The 7,971-nt window shown below is 41.5% G+C and overlaps 1 protein-coding gene across 2 annotated transcripts in view; it reads right to left on the bottom strand.

Moving 5' to 3' along the window:
* rbpms (RNA binding protein, mRNA processing factor) overlaps positions 1–7,971 on the bottom strand; it is a 156,807-nt gene that overhangs the window by 101,927 nt on the left and 46,909 nt on the right. The window lies entirely within an intron of this gene.

Raw genomic sequence — 7,971 nt, 5'->3', positions numbered from 1 at the left:
CCTGGAAAGGCAGACTGCATCTCATGCATCAATGCAGCATCTGAAGCACTCAAGGCCCGTGACTGGATGGCAGTTAAGTTCTACGTCAAGAATCGCTGCGTGTCTGATAACAGAACTGCAAAAATCTTTTGAGACGCAATAGAGGAAATTGGCTCAAGTCATCCTTTAAAGCTCTTCAAAATATGCAACTTAGGAACCGAACTTCATATTTCAACATGCAGTGGTAATGCTCAGACTACCCTGGACTTGTCAGTCAGTACCTGATTTTTTTTCTTCTTTTTCTTCAGCCTTTTCCGAGATCCTGGTCATTGAAATGGGGGCAGGTGTTTATTTACATTTAAAATAACCAAATATTTTCCCAAAAGGTATCGCTGTTTGTTAGTTGTCTGCTGATGTTTCATATCCTTTAGGGTGCTTTTGGGAATAAATCAAGATGGAGTAAGCCCATGTTAAGAATTTTTAAAATGTAAACAAAATCTGTCCCCATTCGAATAGCTCAGATCTCCGAAAGGGCTGAGCGGAAAAATGCATTATCACTTGATAGCGTGAGCAATACAACAGCATATTGAAATTACAGACGAAATCTGTGCTGTGGAAAAGACTCTGATGAAGTTCATAAAAACCGGAAGAACACCTGGAAAGGCAGACTGCATCTCATGCATCAATGCAGCACCTGAAGCACTCAAGGCCCGTGACTGGATGGCAGTTAAGTTCTACGTTGAAATGGGGGCAGGTGTTTGTTTACATTTAAAAGAACCATCTTGATTTATTCCCAAAAGCACCCAAAATGTTATGAAACATCAGCAGACAACTAACAAACAGCGATACCTTTTGGGAAAATATTTAGAGTAAGCCCATGTTAAGAATTTTAAAAATGTAAACAAAATCTGTCCCCATTCGAATAGCTCAGATCTCCGAAAGGGCTGAGCGGAAAAATGCATTATCACCGGGTACTGACAAGTCAAGGGTAGCGTGAGCAATACAACAGCATATTGAAATTGGCAGAAGTGGTCCTTTAAAGGGACACTGTGAGATTTTTAGTTGTTTATTTCCAGAATTCATGCTGCCCATTTACTATGTTACCTTTTTCATGAATACTTACCACCACCATCAAATTCTAAGCATTCATTTTGACTGGAAAAAATTGCACTTTTCATACATGAAAAGGGGGATCTTCTCCATGGTCCGCCATTTTGAATTTCCAAAAATAGCCATTTTTAGCTGCAAAAATGACTCTACTTGGACCACACTAGAAAATATTTGTTTATTACTTGGTAAATATTCATGTAAAGATCAAATTTGGCAATAGGCAGCCCAGTTTCAATGAGCAGCATAGTTGCGGTACCTTTTTTGACCATTTCCTGCACAGTGTCCCTTTAAGAGTACTTTATTTTATTTTTTTTATACTTTTATTGTGTTCATTCAAAGTTCTTCAAGATAACCCTATCCAGACTGGGGGGGGGGGGCTAAAAGTGCCCGCACCAACTTTAATGTCATATAATTCCTTAACGACTTAAGCTATGACTACGAAACTTTGTGACTTTTCCTAACATTTAGTTGGCTACAGTTAAGTACCGAAAGATTAGGTTTATCATTTTTGCCGTTGCCATGGCAACAGTTTTCTGACAGGTATATCTGACCAAAAATCACTTTACCGTATCTGACGCCATATATTTTCATATTTTTTTGTTATTTTCAATAGCATCAGACTACTTTGTGAGCATTTAAGTGGTTTGAAGCATAAAATCATTAAAATTCAAGTGCATTACCTACATTTGATGGAAAATACATTATGGCGAGATTTTGGGCATAATAAGATGATGATGTCATAATGACGTCATAATACCAGATAATTACACAAAAATTATGTCATTCATAGATGTCCATTCGTAGATCATCTTTCCCAAGTTTCGTAGTCATACTGTATTCCGTTCATGAGTTATGTGGGGGGGGGGGGGGGGGTCAAAAGAGCCTTAATGTTTATTTATTTATTTTTTCTACAGCTCCAGGCCTTTTTATTAGAATACCATGAAAAGGTTTATTTATTTCCATAATTCCATCAATAATGTTAAACTGTCATGGATTGTAGATTCATGGCCCAGTTTTTTAACTATTCCAATCATTATTTTTTTTCTTTTTATATACGTTGGCCTTCCAGCTAAAAAAAAACATGAATTGGGGAATTCGCATTATTAGAATATTGTTATAAAATCACATTTTTCTTCATCAAAATTTGGGTGACATTAAATCAGTTGAAATGTGGTACTTTCTACATAACATGCAATGGTCAATACTTGGTTAGGACATTCTCTGTATTCATAATGGCCATGATGCGTTTAACATTGAAGTCAATGGCAAAAACAGTGCATGGGAGTTATGGAAGCCCAGATATCCTTGATGCTTTGCTGTCAGCTGTTCTTGTTTGTTGACCTGGTGCCCCAGACTTCACTCTTCGATTTACCCTGTAGATTTCCATGCCACGTTTTGGTGTTAACTCACCAGTTTAATTATAAATCAACAGAAATAAAACCCCATTCATTTTCTGGCGAGTTAGCGACAAAACGTGGCATGGAAATCTACAGGGTATATTGAAGAGTGAAGTGTGGGGCACCAGGTCAACAAACAAGAACAGCTGACAGCAAAGCATCAAGGATATCTGGGCTTCCATAACTCCCATGCACTGTTTTTTGCCATTGACTTCAATGTTAAACGCATCATGGCCATTATGAAGACAGAGAATGTCCTAACCAAGTATTGACCATTGCATGTTATGTAGAAAGTACCACATTATAACAATTATTATAACAATATTCTAATAATGCGAATTCCCCAATTCATGTTTTTTTTTTAGCTGGAAGGCCAACGTATATAAAAAGAAAAAAAATAATGATTGGAATAGTTAAAAAACTGGGCCATGAATCTACAATCCATGACCGTTTAACATTATTGATGGAATTATGGAAATAAATAAACCTTTTCATGGTATTCTAATAAAAAGGCCTGGAGCTGTAGAAAAAATAAATAAATAAACATTAAAAAAAACACTTTCATGTACTCCACCCTTTTAACCCTTCTTTTTGTGAATGAATCTGACAGTTCACTAAGTTCCGTTAACTTTCACTCTGGCTTGTGATTAAATTAACAAATGTTAATTAACAAATGTCTCAGTCTTTCTGTACGTGCATGGCTGTTATTCAGTCGTCTTCAGGACTTAAACAAGATGAAGAAGTTTGAGTTGGGGTGCGAGACATCCTGCATTATTTTCTTGGCCCTGGCTCCCACCCTCTTTGTATACCCATGAGGCTTAGTAGGTCAGCTCTGATAGTGTACTCTAATCTCTGTCCCTCTGTCCACGTCTTGTGCAGCTTCCAAACCAAGCCGTAATACAGCCTGTCAACACACTTTCCACTGCTGATGAATAAAAGGTGGTCAGGGTGGGAGTGGAGATCCTCCTCAGTAGGCGGAGAAAGTATAGCCGATTCCTAGATTTCACTGTCAGGTGTTGAATGTGCAGTGATTTCACACACTATATAAAAATATTATTAAAAAATAAAAGGTACATTAGCATGCTGTAAATACACTTGTAGTGTTACATTTTAGGGTTTTTCAAACATGCATAAGCGTTAATGACCTCCCCATAGCAGGAAATCACCAAAATTAGTCATTGTGTAAATCTACTGCTTGGTCCCCACATGGACATTGCAGGGTGATGACATCAGTATGAATAATTAATAAGGGGCGGAGTTAGATGATGTAAGATGTCCCCACTTTGACCACTGGATGCCTGTCCCCGCAATGTTGCGAGAGAACAGGTGTCTGACTAATTTTAAGGGTAAAGTGTGTATAGTCCATTTCAAGTGCTTGGCCTACTACTGAGTCAAAATGCAACCCTTCTATGCAATCCCCACATCTGTACCATGCTTAGAAAGGGGTGTCCCCATAAGTGACCATCATGACATAGGTCCTCACAAGGTAAGAAATGGCAGTATGTGTGTGTGTGTGTGTGTGTGTGTGTGTGTGTGAAGAGGCAGCTCTGTCCCAGGAGCTACTTTGAAGACTTTATTATTGTTGCAGCACTGTGGAACACTTGAGCCGCAATGTGTGTGTGTGTGTATGTGTGTGTGTGTGTGTGTGTGTGTGTGTGTGTGTGTGTGTGTGTGTGTGTGTGTGTGTGTGTGTGTGTGTGTGTGTGTGTGTGTGTGTGTGTGTGTGTGTGTGTCCTCTCAGGTACGCCAAGTAATGCTTTCACTGTGCAAAACACACACACGCGCACACACACACAGACACACACACAGACACACACACACACACACACACACACACACACACACACACACACACACACACACACACACACACACACACACACACACACACACACACACACACACACACACACACGCACACTTCTCTTCAAACAAACATGTGTGCATAAATGTTTTTCTCAGATATGAACTCATGCCCCTTAATGGAGGAAATGAATGTGATATGCGACATAAACACTGGTTTCATCTTTTTAAAGGGACACTGTGCAGGAAATGGTCAAAAAAGGTACTGCAACTATGCTGCTCATTGGAACTGGGTTGGCTATCGCCAAATTTGATCTTTACATGGACGTTTACTAAGTAATAAACAAATATTTTCTAGTATGGTTCAAGTAGAGTCATTTTTGCAGCTAAAAATGGCTATTTTTGGAAATTCAAAATGGCGGACCATGGAGAAGATCCCCCTTTTCATGTATGAAAAATGCAGTTTTTCCAGTCGTAATGAATACTTAGAATTTGATGGTGGTGGTAAGTATTCATGAAAAAGTTAACATTAGTCAATGGGTAACTAAAAATCTCACACAGTGTCCCTTTAAAGAGGCACTAGGTAGGATGAGGTCATTTGCGAGGTGCCCGTGGCATGCCTGTCTCAAAATCTACACCGTAATGAAAAAATGCTGTTCAAATAAACTTGTAGTGAGACTGTTTTTCATCCCGGAGTGACAGCAGTTGATACAAATCTGAATACGGCATGAAAAGAGATGTTTCAAATGAAAAGTGTTTCTCACGACACTCGTTCGGTCCGACGCTGTCGAAAGTCGCATGTGGGGTTTACTGACAGCGGGACCGTGGAAGTGATGACGAGAAGGCCGTGATTAATTAAACTTAAATCCTACCTGGAGCTAGCCTCGCGAGCCATCCTACGTACTTCCGCCAAAGGATTGGCTCCACTACGGTAGTCTGGGCTTGCTTTTCTGTGGAGTGTCTGGAGGTTTTTGATGCGCAATCGATGACGAAAACGTCTGCGTCAATGGCTCTGGTCGGTTCAATGTCAAAAGGTCGAGAAGCTTATAGTTTCTTTTTGGGGGTGTTTACTTTTTCATTGTCTTTATGTGAAAGCGACTTCTTCATAGAAGTTACTTCTATGGTATACATGCATCAACATTGTATGTACTAGTGCTAATATCTGTAACACTAAAATAAAGCATTACCCTGTTTAGTAAGATATTGAATAAAAACTCATATCGTATCTCAGACACAGAGGGAACAGTAGAACAGGGAAACATAAAAACTGATGCTACAGACAACAATTTCCCACTTTGATTTCTATTCTGGTTCTGAAGTTCACACACACACAAACACACACACATGCATGCACGCACGCACGCACACACATATACACACGCAGCGCAGACGCACGTGCGCGCGCACACACACACACAATACACCTGCTGCTTTGCTGCTCAAAGGATTTTACACCAAGGCAAGGTCAGACGTTCCTCACGTCTTTCCTAACTGAGATTAACACGCGCGTACACACACACACACACACACACTCCGCTAATCGAGATTAAGTCTTAAATCCTGGATCGATATACCACTCCACTCTCACTCACCAACACACAAGCTGCTTCCCACTCTATCTATCTCTCTCTCTCACACACACACACACACACGCACACGCACACGCACACGCACGCACACGCACACGCACACACACGCACACACACACAAGCTGCTTCCCATTCTCTCTCGTTCACACACACACACACACACACGCGCACACACACACACACACACACACACACACACACACCACACACACACACACACACACACACACACACACACACACACACACACACACACACACACACACACACACACACTCATTAGATGCAATTAATGTGATGGCTTAGGGAGTTGCACTAGGCAGGGGGGAGACAGAGACGGGGAAGATTAAACAGCTGCCTCAAGCCAATATGGGGCAGGATCAGGCCAGAACTTCACCATCCTAATCCTTCCCGTGTTTCTGTGGCCTATATGATAATTGCCAAATAAATTGGGCTGCTTGAATAAAGAAACTGCAAACAGTTGAAGCACAGCATAGTCACGCCTGCTGAACTGACCATGTTCAATGTCCATGTGGGCATTATGTGTATTTTATGTAAGCTACTAGACACCTGAATTTCCCCCTTGGGAATCAATAGAGTTACCGTAGAAATACACCAGCGGCGATCTGAGCGAGGCGAGCGACAGAAGTAATTGACTTTGTATTGAGTCGCGCGACAAAAACGATTCTGGAGACTAGAGCGATTTGCGCGACGAGCGCGACAGTTTGAAGTTGAAATCTTTTCAACTTTCTATGACGCGGTTCGGCGACAAGCCGCGACAGCCAATGACTGTATAGAGGTCAGTGACCACAGCCAATGGGAATGCTTGAATGCTTTGCCTTCTGCCTGTACGGACATACTCTAGTCTCCTCAATCGCTTGTATCGCTTGCTGCTGCACTCTGTCGCTTGAATCGCATCGCGCCTGGTCTATTCGTGCGGTTACTCTACTCTACTCTACTCTACTGCACTCTACTCTACTCTACTCTACTCTACTCTACTCTACTCTACTCTAAACCCATTCCAAGGAACCTGGCTTGGGTGGTTCCATGCTACTAGTTCAAAACCCCATTAGTCTCTTATCCCATCCGTCTGACAAATGACCACTGAGTGAGTAGGTATCGGTCCAGAAAGAGTTGGATAAGGCAAACACTTCACAGGTTGTATCCTTCCTGTGTTTTTGTAGCCTATGATGCTCTATGTGATGTTTCATTAAACTAAATTGGGACACTTCCACAATTGGGCAACTTGAATAAAGAAACAGCAAACCATTCAAGCACAGCCTAATCGTGCCTGTTACGTAAACTCATGCCAAGGAACCTTGCCTGGGTTAAACCAGAGAGAGTAGAGAGAGAGAGGTTCCATTGGCCCATTGTTTCCGGGTTCTATTATTGGGGGGGAAATCCCCCTTAGGCAGACCTAGGCAGACCTGAGGACTGTTCTATTCAATGCTAGGAGCATTATGACACGCCCCTTTAGGCAGACCGGAACCTGGTCATGTTAGGTGCCCATAGAAACCTATTATGTTGGCATATCTCTATACTTAAAGAATCTCTGGTTAAACAGGGTTCATAGTGTAGGCCAGGGGTTCCCAAAATGCTCCAACTTGGAGCCTCTTTCAAAATATTCACAAATGTTATGGCCCAATAACCAATACAAGTCAAATAAATAGTCAACAGCAATAAATATTCTTTGGAAATGATTTTAGAAAATGGTATTATGAGGGCCCACTTGGCATAGCCCACCAGTGGGCCTTGGCTAGCCATGTGTAGCAGACCTTCAATCTTCTCAGTGCTCCAGTTTAAAAGACCTTAGCAAATGTTAATATTCTGAAATGTGTAGGATCCAGCATACTGATCATGGCTAGCATTGGATTGTGAACGCTCGGATTAGCATACTAAGCTGTCTAGCAATGCTAGCCTGTCTAGCGATACTACTATTTTGTCGGAGTCAGCATGCTAACCTGTCTAGCAGTGCTAGCCTGTCTAGCGATGCTACTATTGTGTCGGAGTCAGCATGCTAACCTGTCTAGCAGTGCTAATATTGAGTGGGAGTCAGCAAGTGCGAGGGAGCGTGAAGGTCACGAATGAACTCG

Source organism: Engraulis encrasicolus, chromosome 21, assembly GCF_034702125.1.
Source record: "Engraulis encrasicolus isolate BLACKSEA-1 chromosome 21, IST_EnEncr_1.0, whole genome shotgun sequence".
In the NCBI taxonomy this organism is placed as follows: domain Eukaryota; kingdom Metazoa; phylum Chordata; class Actinopteri; order Clupeiformes; family Engraulidae; genus Engraulis; species Engraulis encrasicolus.
Note: the sequence above shows the minus strand (reverse complement) of the source record. Positions and strands in the feature narration are given on the sequence as shown.